We start from the raw sequence: 13,218 nt of genomic DNA, 5'->3' as shown, positions 1-13,218 counted from the left end.
GAGAATTCATACTTACTTTATTCGAGTTATTACTCTTCCATTGTCTTACAAATTATATTTTGAGTTAAGGGTTTGAGTGAACTCTTGTAAGTGTGAGAAGCTTTTAGTGAAGCAAGAGAAAGAGAAAGGAATTTCTAGTGAAGCTTGAGAGGAACGACAGTTGTGGGAACTGTCGTTGGAAACTTGAGTTTAGTGACTTACGTTGTGAATCGAGAGAAAAGTAATAGGTTTGTAAACTGAGTTGTTTTGGCCTATTATAGTGGAAAGTTGTGTTAAAATCTCTTGTGGTCGAAGTAGTTTCTTCCTACTAGGCCTAGGAAGTTTTTCCTCGCTAAAATATCTCGTGTTCCCATTGTTTGTTCCCATGTTTACTTTTAATTCCGCAAAAAGTATAGCTTAATCTCTCACTATAATTCACCGCCCCCCTCTTATAGTGCTCATATTATACAACAATTGGTATCAGAGCGGGAACTCTAAAATTCAGGAAACCCTGTTGAGTTCAAGATCTTGGAAAATATGAATACTAGAGAGAAACTGGAAGAAGGGTACTCCACGCAGAGGCCACCAATGTTCAATGGTAAGTTCTACACCTACTGGAAGAACAGAATGGAGATCTTCATCAAAGCCGACAATTACCAGGTATGGAGAGTCATGGGTGATTTTGAAGTCACTACCACTAATGACAAGAATAAGATAATTCCTAAATCCATGTCTGATTTTGATAAAGAAGATTTCGAAAAAATGGAAATTAATGCTCTTGCTATAAAACTGTTTCATTGTGGTCTTGGACCTCATGAACACAATCGTGTCATGGGATGGAAAACCGCAAAACAAATTTGTGATCTACTTGAAGTCGCTCATGAAAGGTACGAGTGAAGTTAAGAGATCAAACATAGATCTTTTGATGAATCAATATGAACTCTTTCAAATGAAATCAAAATAATCTATTCAAGACATGTTTACACGCTTTACTAATATTATTAATGAGCTAACATCTCTTGGAAAAGTGATTACTTCTGAGGAAAGGTACGAAAGGTCCTAAGGAGCCTTCCTAGGGATCGATGGATGGCTAAGGTTATTGCCTTACAAGAAACTAAGGACTTTACGAAGTTCAATCTGGAACAACTTGCTGGTTCCCTTATGACTCATGAGCTGCAAATGGACAATGAGAATGGAGATATGTCCAAGCAAAAATCGATTGCCTTAAAAGCTGATGAAAGTGATGACTCGAAACGGACGAAGAAGAATCCGCTCTCATGGTCCGAAAATTCAAAAGATGTTTAGGAACATGAAGAACGGAGACTACAAAGGTAAGAATAAGAAATATTCTAAAAAACTTGTTTGTCATAAATGTGGCAGTTCCGATCACTTTATCAAGGAATGTCCCCAATGGGAACAAGACAAAGGCAAAGGAAGGGAACGAAGCAAAGATAGGAACAAGGAATACAAAAGTTCCTATACTCGATCTGATATGAAGAAATCTATGGTTGCTGCATGGGGAGACTATGACTCCGAAGAAGAGGATGATCCTCAATCAAATGAGGAGACTGCAAACTTCTGTCTCATGGCTCTTGACAATTCCGAATCTGATGAGGAGATTGAATCTCTTGAGGCAAGTCTAGACACTATCAAAACTCGTCTTAATTCTTTAAGTAAAGAAAAATTATTTGAGTTTATTGTTGATGCCGTGAATGATTGCAAAGATGAGTCCATTAAACTGAAACATTTTCAACATGCTTTAACTGTTTCGAAGGAACATACCTCTTGGCTTAAAAGTATTCGAACTGATATTGAGAAAAGATTTTTTGAGTTGTTTGGTAAAAATCTAAAATTAAAAGAGGATTTCGAAAATCTTAAAAAAAAAAAACTACTTATTAAGCCTTGAGTTATCGCAATCAAAAGAGTTTGTTTCTGAAGTGAGTTCCTTTGACATTAAGTCAGTTCCCTTGCAAAGTTTCAAATCTGAAATAAACAAATTGAAAAATATCATGTTTCGTTTTTGGAAAAAGAAAACAAGGAACTTGAAGGGGAACTTCACTAATGTAGAACGAGAAGAAAATCTACCTATACCAAACTGGATTAAAACCCTCAAACAAAACGAACCCGAAGGTCTTGGTTTTAATCACAAAAAGAAATTTGAAAAACCTAAAAAGAGAGTTGATTTACCAAGTGATAAAGTTTGTATGTTTTGTGGGAACACTGGTCATTATAGGAACTCTTGTCCTAAAAGACTTGGTCGCATTAATGAGAACTTGGAAACAAGTAAAGTAACTTGGAAAAAGAAATCTATTGTTCCTGAAGGAAAGGAACCCAAGAAAGATTGGGTTCCTAACTCTAACAATTAGTTTTCTTGCAGGTTGGAGTGAGGGGGAACAACACATGGTACCTAGACAGTGGTTGTTCTAAGCATATGACTGGAGATAAATCAAGATTTCTCTCACTCTCAGCCTATATGGTGGAAGTGTGACTTTTGGTGACAACAGAAAGGTAACATAGTTGCCATGGGAAAGTTGGTAAGTCATCGTCACATTCCATAGATAATGTTTTTCTAGTTGATGGTTAAAGCATAATTGTTGAGTATTTCCCAATTCTGTGATAAAGGGAACTTGTGAAGTTTAATAGTGAAAAATGTTTAATTTCAACAAAGCACAAAGGATGTTTGTTGAAGGAACAAGAAAAGGGAACACATATGTTGTGGATCTCAACCTTGTTCCCAAAAACAAGTTACATGCCTTAGTGTTATTGATGATGATTCTATTTTATGGCACAAGCGTCTAGGTCATGCTAGCTTTGCTTTGCTAGACAAACTTCGTTCTAAAGAACTAGTTTTAGGTTTACCTTCAATTAAGTTTCATTTAGATCATGTTTGTGATGCTGCGCTAAAGGAAGCATGTTAGGTCCTCTTTAAGTCCAAGAATGTGGTAAGTACCACAAGACCATTAGAGTTATTCATATGGATTTTGTGGACCTATGAGGATTCAAAGTAGGAGTGGAAAAATATGTGTTGGTTATTGTAGATGACTTCTCTAGATTTACATGGGTTATTTTTCTTTCTAGCAAGGACGAGACTTATGATGAGTTCCTTGTCTTTGCAAAGAAAGTTAAAATTTGAGTGGTCAAAATTGCTACACCTTAGATCCGACCATGGCAAAGAATTTGAGAACTTTAAGTTTGATGACTTTAGTAGAGACAATGGCTTAGATCACAATTTCTCCGCCCCTAGAACACCTCAACAAAATGGTGTTGTTGAAAGGAAGAATAGAACACTAGAAGGAAATGGCTAGGACTATGTTAAAGCTAGTGGTCTTCCTATGAACTTTTGGGCGAAGCTGTGAATACTGCTTGTCATATTATAAATCGTGCCATGGTAGACCTTTTTTAAATAAAACTCCTTATGAGCTTATTTTGGTAAAAAGCCCAATATTACATATTTCAGAACATTTGGATGTAAATGTTTTGTTCATAATAATGGGAAACAAAATCTTGGAAAATTTGATGCTAGAAGTGATGAAGCTGTATTTTAGGATACTCTTCTAGTAGCAAAGCTTATAGAGTTTATAATAAAAGGTCTATGTTGTAGAAGAAATGTGCATGTTATTTTTGATGAAACAGATAAATTGTTCAAGCACACAGGTTGATGATGACTTCGAAATAGGTTGAAAAGAGATCAAAGTCTTATTGATGAGACTTTGGAAGAAGAAGAGTCATGGGAACAAAGCCTAAGGAACAACATAATGTTCCTGTTCCCAATGAAGAAGAAGAAGAACTAGGTGAGGATACACAAGTGAATGAATCCACTATTGTTGAACCTGGTTCCCAAGAACAGGGAATGAAGATAATCAAGAAATCAAGTTTCCATCCAGGATTTCCAACCAAAGCCTTGGAAAACTCATCGTTCCCATCCTGGGACTCATAATCAGTGATATAAAAAGGGAACTCAAACGAGATCTCAATTAGGAATTTTTGTGCTTTTCATGCTTTTCTTTCTATGATGGAACCCAGGAACCATGAAGAAGCCTCACTGATGCTGATTGGATTGTAGCTATGCAAGATGAACTTCATCAATTTGAAAGAAACAAAGTTTGGCACCTTGAACCTAAACCTAAACACAATAAGGTTATTGGTTTAAATGGGTGTTTAGAAACAATTGGATGAGTTCGGAACCATAGTAGAACAAGGCCGGTTAGTTTGAAAGGATACAATCAACAGGAAGGTATAGATTATGAAGAAACTTTTGCGCCTATTGTAAGATTGGAAGCAATTAGAATTTTTATTGCTTTTGCTGCTTTCATGGGTTTTAAATTGTATCAAATGGATGTGAAATGTGCTTTTTAAATGGTTATCTAAATGAGAGGTTTTCGTGAACAACCTCCAGGTTTTGAAAAATAGAATTTCCTAATCATGTCTTCAAGCTTGACAAGCTCTTTATGGGTTAAAGCAAGCTCCAAGAGCATGGTATGAAAGACTTTCTAAGTTCCTTCTTGAAAATGAGTTTAAAAGAGGAAAATTGGATCGAACCTTGTTTTTAAAATCAAAAGGAAAACATTTATTAGTTGTTCAAATATATGTTGATGATATTATATTTGGTGCCACTAATGAATCTTTGTGCAAGGACTTTGCTAATCTCATGAGTAAAGAATTCAAATGAGATGATGGGTGACTTAACTTCTTCTTGGGGTTGCAAATCAAGCAAACAGAAGAAGGAATCTACATCCATCAACAAAAGTACATAAAGGAACTTGAAAAAGTATGGTTTGGAGGCATCCAAAGTAATCATACACCTATGGGAATTCAACCAGATTGGATGAAGATTTAGGAACAAGTGTGGACAAACCAAGTATCGAGGTATGATTGGCTCATATTATATCTAACTGCAAGTCGTCCTGATATTGCTTTAGTGTAGGTTATGTGCAAGGTTTCAAGCCAATCCAAAGGAATCTCATCACACAGTGAAGAGAATCCTAGATACCTCAAGGGAACAGAGATTTAAGCCTATTCTATTCAGAAGTGATACCTTTGAACTAAAGGATTTGCGGATGCTGACTATGCAGGAGATCTAGTCAATAGAAAGAGTACATCAGGTATGGTTCAGTTCCTTAGTCATAATTATGTTTCTTGGAGCACCAAGAAGCAAAACACAGTTGCTTTATCTACAGCTGAGGCTGAATATGTTGCAGCAGCAGCATGTTGTTCCCAAATGCTATGGATAAAACAACAACTACGTGACTATGGAATTTACTTTGAATGTGTTCCCATCTATTGTGATAATACTAGTGCAATTAGTATTTCAAAAGATCTCGTGCATCTATCTAGAGTCAAACACATCCATATTAGGCATCATTTTCTAAAGATAATGTTGAAGAAGGGTCTTATTAAAATGGAATTCTGTGAAACGAGCGTCAAATTGCTGAATTTTACAATAAGCCCTTAAATAGAGATAGGTTTGAAAATTGAGACTTGAACTTGGCTTATCAAGTTGAAATGATTGCATAATCTTTTCCCTTTGTTTTGATTCTTTGGCATTATGTATGGATGAGCAATTTGATGTTTTTATTTGTTAAAATGCATCACAACTTATATGATTAATTCATATGTATGAGTAAAAATGTCTGCAAACTGCTCACCAAGGTCCAATTTTATGCCTTAAAAGATGACAAAGGTTAAAAGGTTCATTGTGTTCCAAAGTAGCAAATCTTGTTGTTTCCATTCGTTGTTCCCAAACGCTGTTCCCAACGTGTTAATTCTAGATTTTTTTTTTCTTTTCAAATTTCAAAATTCAAAAATCCAAAAATATTCTGTTCAGATTTTTTCTCCTAAAAATCTGATTTTCATCATTTTATTCTATCCTAATATTTCTCAAGTTAGTTGGGAGATATTATCTTTTATTTCTTTAATTAGTTTTCTTTATTTTTTCTCTCTCCTCAAAACGTGTAATTATTACGGTTTATTTTTTTTCCTTAAACAAAACCACTCCTCTCTATTTCTATTAAAAATCAAAAAAACCTCCACAAAATCATGAATTCCAAACAAACTTCCCATTCTCTCTCTAACCAAAAATCCGAAAAACCCTCTCCTTCCTCCATTAACACCGAATCACCAACTCCAATGGATATCTCTCCTAATCCACAACAAGGTCCTAAGAAAGAGGAAGAAGATTGAAGAATCAATGGAGATGGAAGTAGAGGAACCACATGCAAACGTTGAGGGGGAATCGACAGTTCCTGGGAGAGGAACAACCAAAGTTGCAAAACGAAAATCCTCTGCAACTAGGTATGTTCATGGTTTATGCATTGATATTTCTTGGTGTAGGAAGGTTAATTTTCGTCAATTGCTTGATTTTATTAAGTTTCAAGGTTGGGAACACCTTTGAAAATTGTTATGGACAAAGTTTAATTCCCAAACTTATGGATGAATTTTGTGAGAATTTTCAATTGATGAAGAGGAAAATTGTTCTAATCTTGTGAAGGGCACCCAAATTGACTTCAATTCTAAATTTTGGGAAATTACTCGGTGTTCCTGTGAGGGGAACCGATGTTTGTTTTAAGAAGCAAAGAGGCTCTTATCCATTTTCTGACATTTCCTTTGATGAGTTGATTGTAAAGTATAGTGCAAAAAGAAGCAACACATTTCTTGATCATAACCTTCTTTCTCCTTACCACAAAATTCTCTTCCACATATTAAAGAAAGCCATTTTACCTCGCCTCTCTAAACATGCTCAAGTTAGCATGTTAGACTTAATTGCCTAGCCTCTCATAAACACATAAATTTTCCCTCCTTGATGATTCAACATATGAGTCATTGCATTGAGAATGGATTTGTAGTTGGTTATGGAGCTCTAATAACCGAAATATTAATCAAGTTTAATGTGAAGATTTCGAGGGTTCCTAATATTAGTGTGTCGGGAAATATGTTAAATGTTTGTGCTTTGAACAATTTAAATGTGTGTGTGTTGTGAATGGGGAAGTGATCAAATGAAGGGCTAATGTTGATGATGATGAGGATGATGATGAAGAATGTGATGATGTGGAAGAAGAAGAAATCAAAATTGAAGTTGAGAAGGAAAAAGAAGAGGAACAAAAGAAAACAGAAAAAATAGAAAAACAAAAACAAAAAGCAAAAGAAAAGGGGAAGAAGGTGGTTGAAGAGATGGTGAAATCGGTTATGAGAGTGACTCGAACTAGTCAAAGAGTTCGAAACTTAAAAGTGTAAAACTCTCCTTCGCATGATGAGGAAGAAAATGTTGATGATGATGAAGTGAGTGGGATTGCAAAAGAAGTATATGATGCTTGCACTCCTTCTTCAAGGGAACAGTCTCCTGTTCCTATGGATACCATACCTCCTTATACTTCATCACCACCAAAAACTGCATCTCCACTCCTCTTGCACCAAAATACTCCCATCCTCCTTTTACCAAATTACCTTCATCTTCAATTCCCAAATATAAGAAACCAGCTGATGTTCCCCATCCCAGAGGAACAACCTGTTGTTCCCAATCTTGAGGAACAATCTGCCACCCCAAATACCTCTCCTTCTTCATCCCAAAACCCCACCATTGGTGCTACCTATACCCTGTCATGCTAGGAGGTTGGATTACTTGTTTACTTTGGTAATGGGTCATTCGGAAGCTATGATGGAGTTTGCAAATGAAGTTAAGTGAACGGGTTAGTGAAAGGGGTGATGAGCAAAGTTGACAAGGCTTTGGAAGGTGATCATGGAACAACTTGGTGAAATGACCACATCTCTCTAAATGATGAACTCGAGATTGATGAAGTTGGAGGGTGATGTGCTCAAGCTTAATCACACCATTGCCGGAAATCATAAGGAGGTGATGACCAAATTAGGTGATGTGGTGGAAGAAGTGGTCGAGCAACCTTCCTCTCCTAAACCTTAAACTCTATTCTTAGTTTAGTTTATTTTTTGGGAATATAACTTTTTTATATTTTGTCCTTTTATCTTTCTTTCTTAAACATGCTCCTATGGAACTATGTTAATTTGATAATTCTATGTTAAATCTTTTTGCATGTGTGCGTCTCTTGAATGGCTAATATTCTTGGATTGCGGTTTTGAGAGTTGAATGTTTTATATACTTATACTAACCAAATTGTTTCTCACAAGTTTGGTGGTGTGATGTGTTTTAGTAAATAATTTCATCTTTTTGAAATCGTGGACTAATGTTTTTGAAGATGCCAAAGGGGGAAAGAGAAAGGCAACCAGAGTAAATTTTTATCATGTTTGGTTTATGTTCTCATGTTTCCTAATAAAAATAAAATAACGAGTCTATAATTAATTTAACTTAGTTGAAAAACTTTAACTTTGTTTAAAACGTTTTATATGACTTATGTGCATTACATATTATTATATTGTATGTCTTTTGTTGCCATCTTCAGAAAGGGGAAAATTAGTTAGGACCAAGGTTAAGGAACAAGACTTATAAACTGGTTTAGGAATACCTAAATAACTTAAAAATAGTGCGCCTAACTCTAGGTGTGTGCCTAATAAGTTAGTTAGAGTTTTTAGGGTAGTTTCAATTAAGATCCACTATTTTAGGGAATTTGTTTAATTTCTAGTTTGTTAGGAAAAGATTTAAAATGATTTTCTGATTTTATCTAACCGATTTTAAATCTTATCTTTTATATTTTATTTAAACTAAAAGATTTTGTTTTTAAAATATAATATACTTTCCGGTTTTTAAGAGATTTTCCTTTTAATTATAAAACTGATTTTCGTTTTAATCAAACTTATTTTTAAAAGATATTTTCCTAAAATCTAGTTAAAGTAAATATTTTATTTACTCCCTAAATACCTGCTATCACGCCTACTACACGTTTTGTAGTTAGTGGATTAATTGGCTTGGTTAATTATCTCTCAAGTATTAATTAATCTAAATGAGTTCAATTATTCCTCAAGTATGTAAACCACGTAATACATTAATGCTTTTCTTATTAAGACAAGTAGTGGGTTAGTGGATTAATTACTTCTCAAGGAATATTTTATTTAAGCTATTTAATTAATTGAAGTCATGGACATTATCATGGGATAATGGATTAAGTAGTGGATAAAAATTGTCTTGTCTTAATTGTCTATAAATAGGCGCCTAAAGCCTTAGAACAAATTGTGTCTGACTTAGCTAATTATTCTTAATTGTCTAAAAGAGTCAGTGCCTCTCCTAAGAGAATTCATACTTACTTTATTCGAGTTTTTACTCTTCCATTGTCTTACAAATTGTATTTTGAGTTAAGGGTTTGAGTGAACTCTTGTAAGTGTGAGAAGCTTTGAGTGAAGCAAGAGAAAGGAAATTCTAGTGAAGTTTGAGAGGAACGACAGTTGTGGGAACTGTCGTTGGGAACTTGAGTTTAGTGACTTAAGTTGTGAATCGAGAGAAAAGTAATAGGTTTGTAAACTGAGTTACTTTGGCCTATTATAGTGCAAAGTTGTGTTAAAATCCCTTGTGGTCGAGGTTGTTTCTTCCTACTAGGCCTAGGAAGTTTTTCCTCGCTAAAATCTCTCGTGTTCCCATTGTTTGTTCCCAAGTTTACGTTTAATTCTGCAAAAAGTATAGCTTATTCTCTCACTATAATTCACCCCCCCTCTTATAGTGCTCATATTATACAACAATTGATGCTCAAGAATACGAAGGGAGAGTGGAGCACTGATCGGACGGGGATTCAGGAAGTCATTTTAGAATTCTTTGGGAATATCTTTCAGATGGACCAAGCTAATCTAAATGAGACATACTGGGAGGAACCTCATGATATTGCTGCTATACTTCCAAGCATCTCCACTCGACAAGCTGAGGATTTGCAGCAAAGAGTATCTAGCCATGAAATACGAGGAGCAATATTGCAGATAGCTCCTCTAAAGGCACCAGACGTAGATTGTGGGGCCAAACATCACGATCGCAGTGCAATACTTCTTTAAAAATGGATTCTTACTTCAAGAGTGGAATACCACGTTGATTTGCTTGATACCAGAAGAAGCAAGTCAATTCAGGTCCATTAGCCTGTGTAATGTTGTGTACAAAATAATTTCAAAGGTGTTAGTTAATAGGATGAAGCCCATCATTCAGGAGTTGGTGTCCCCGTTCCAGGATGCATTTATTCCTGTACGACTTCTGTCTGACAATTGTCTGATTGCACATGAACTGGTAAGTAGGATAAAAAAAATTGAAAAGAGGGAAGGATTTCATGGCAGCAGTAAAAATTAATATGTTCAAAGCCTATGACAAGGTCAATTAGAGGTTCTTAGAATGGTTACTCGACAAAATCAATTTCCCACTAAAGTGCAAACACTGGATTATGCGATGCGTCACTACGGTATCCTATTCTATTTTGATCAATGGGGAGCCAACCCATAAATTCAAACCTTCATGTGGTCTTAAGCAAGAAAACCCCCTTTCGCCTTATCTATTCATCTTGGTCATGGAAGCTTTCTCGAGAATGATTGTGCAGGCTAAAAATCAGATGCTCTTTAAAGGTATCAAAATTTCTCGCTCTAGTCCATCCATTTCTCACCTATTTTTTACTTCTTTCTTCAAAGCAAGTCCTCAATCTTGTGCAACGATTAGAGGTTTAATCGAGAAGTTCAGCAAGGTCTCCGGGGAAGTCATTAATTTCTCCAAATCAGTCATTATGTTTAGTCTGAATACCGCGTAGAAATTCAAAAGATTTCTAAGAAGTATAGTTGGTACTTTAGCAGCTGAAGAATTGGGGAAATATTTGGGTAAAAACATTGACGTTGATGGCAGAAGTTCGAGTAAATTCCAGCCTTTGATCGAGAGACTTCAGAAAAAGGTCAGGGACTGGAAAAGGTTGGCATTATCTCATGGCAGAAATTCTAGCATCGATGTGTCAATATGTGCTTTCTGTTTTTATTTTCTGCTTCCTACGAAAATTGCAGATAACATAAATAAAATCTTTGCGAGATTCCTTTGGAAAAAGAGTTATGAAAAAAAACCATTTTTTTGGAGGAGTAGGGAAGTGATAGAACTACCAAAAGGAATGGGTGGCCTGGGTATCAGGTTTGTGTGATCGTACAATGTTGCTCTACTGGCGAATCAGGCTGTCGGAATCCATGAACGAAAGGACTCGCTAATCTCCAAAGTCCTGACCTCTAAATACAACTCCTCACCGGTCATTCAAGGCCTCAAAGGAAAAAAGGTTGCAGGAGCCTCCTTGGTTACCAAGGAATGGTCAAAGCAATTTACGAATGTAGAAAAGGTTTCAAGAGGGTGATCAAAAATGGGAAAAGCACGAGGATTATCGAGGACAATTGGGTGAAGGGGAAACCTTTGAAACTTAAGCATGGTATGTCCCTTATTGGTGCGAATCTCAAAAATGTAGAAGATCTGATGGATATTGAATCGAACAATTGGAATAGCTCTCTAATTTGGGCACTGATCAAAATGGAATTAGCAATCAGAATTTTAGGAACCTATATCCCTCAAAATAGGAACAGGGATGACGAGATAGTATGGAGTAGAAATCCAACAGGGAAAATTAACTCTAAAGATGCTTGCTCACTACTTTCAGAGGATTGCAAAGCCCGAGAGAATATTGTTTTGAATAGGAAATTCTGGGGGCAGTTATGGAGTATGAAAATTTAACCCAACTGGAAGATTTTTATCTGGAGAATCCTCAACAAGGCTTCGGCATTACATTCTAATCTTGAAAAGCGAGGCATCGTAACTTTCGAAAATTGTTAGCTATGTCATGCATTTGTGGAGAATGAAGAACATTTGTTCAAAGATTGTAGTGTTATTTCTAGGGTATGGATGGAGTCATGCCTTGGAATACAGTCCCAAGGAATCTTTTATATTCCTTTGAGGGATTGGATAGCAAACTTTTTGAAGAAGTTGTGGAAGGAAGAAGGTAGAGATGGCAAGCGTTGAGTATGGTTATGTGCAATCCTCTAGTCCACTTGGATCCATCGAAATCATCTTGTTTTTTGTGGTCTTAACCCAAATCCATATCAAATTCTGCGTATGGCAGAAGAGCTAGTTCGCGAGGAGAATCAAAGATTTGTGGAGGAAAAGAAGGTTAAAGCTAATACTAGGATAATGGAAAACATGGAACATGGAGTTCTAAAATTTACGTAAGTCATCACGGGCGACAATATATTAATGATGTGGACGATGCCCGAAAACAAGTGAAGTGGAAAAGCTTTTCTATAGCCGGCATTGGTTGGGTCGCAAAGGATGGCAGGGGTGTTTTGTTCAGTGACAATTGTATGATTAAGGCAAACTCAGCGCTGCAATGTGAGGGTTTGGTTGTGTTAACAGCAATAAAGGAAGCTCAAAGACGAGGAGAGGCGGATATTAGAATTTAACTGTTTCAGAAAGTCTGATTCGCTCTCTAAATAAGAAGTCCTTCCCCTTCCAAATTATTAATATACGTAAGGATATTTATGACTGTTGTAGGGCCCTAAATAGTTGTGAGGTAGTTACAGTAAACAGGAATCTAGTTAGAGAAAGCCATGATCTGGTAATAAAAGCCAGACAAGGTATCCTAGTGTAATAATATATCTTCTACTATTTGTACTTGTTGTCAAAAAAAAAAATGTAGTGGACAGTGGAAATTCATATTTTGGTTACTTTTTTAACATGTTTGCGACGACATATTTACTTTAGCGAGAAGAATGGTAATCGGAGGAAGATATTATTTGCGACAACAGTCGAAGCTACTTCTTTAACATGTTTACTTTAGCAGAGTCGGGGTGGTCGATTTGGTCATATTGACATCCTCCTTTCACCATTCTAAGGAGATAAAAAAAAAAAAAAGAAAGAAACTACACAAAACTATGGCTACTATATATAATATGTTTGTTGTGTTTATGAACATAAGCATGGTACTTGAATAATTGAATAATGCAATATCGTTGAAACGTGGATAATCTGTGTTTACTGAGTTGTTTAGGTAGCTGAATAAAGTCTGCATATATATTGTTTTGGGTTCATCCTCTAATTCTCCCCGGAGAACTCGATCATCAACTCTATCGTCAAAACTGTACTCCACTCAAAAATAATAACCTGACACTAAACCAACTTTTTTAAGAAAAAAATAAAAAAATTGTAACAAACACAACTTTTACACTCTGATCAAATATTTTAATCCAATCGACTCCGCCACAAAATTTTCACCAACGCAACATGCACTTATTTTCTTGGCAAGTCGGCAACCACTTTTATTTTTACCAAACTGCGGATACGTTTTTTAGAAAACT

Source organism: Beta vulgaris, chromosome 2 (assembly GCF_026745355.1).
Source record: "Beta vulgaris subsp. vulgaris cultivar EL10 chromosome 2, EL10.2, whole genome shotgun sequence".
NCBI classification, from domain to species: Eukaryota; Viridiplantae; Streptophyta; class Magnoliopsida; order Caryophyllales; family Amaranthaceae; genus Beta; species Beta vulgaris.
The sequence above is the reverse complement of the archived record's forward strand: the minus strand, read 5'-3'. Positions refer to the sequence as shown.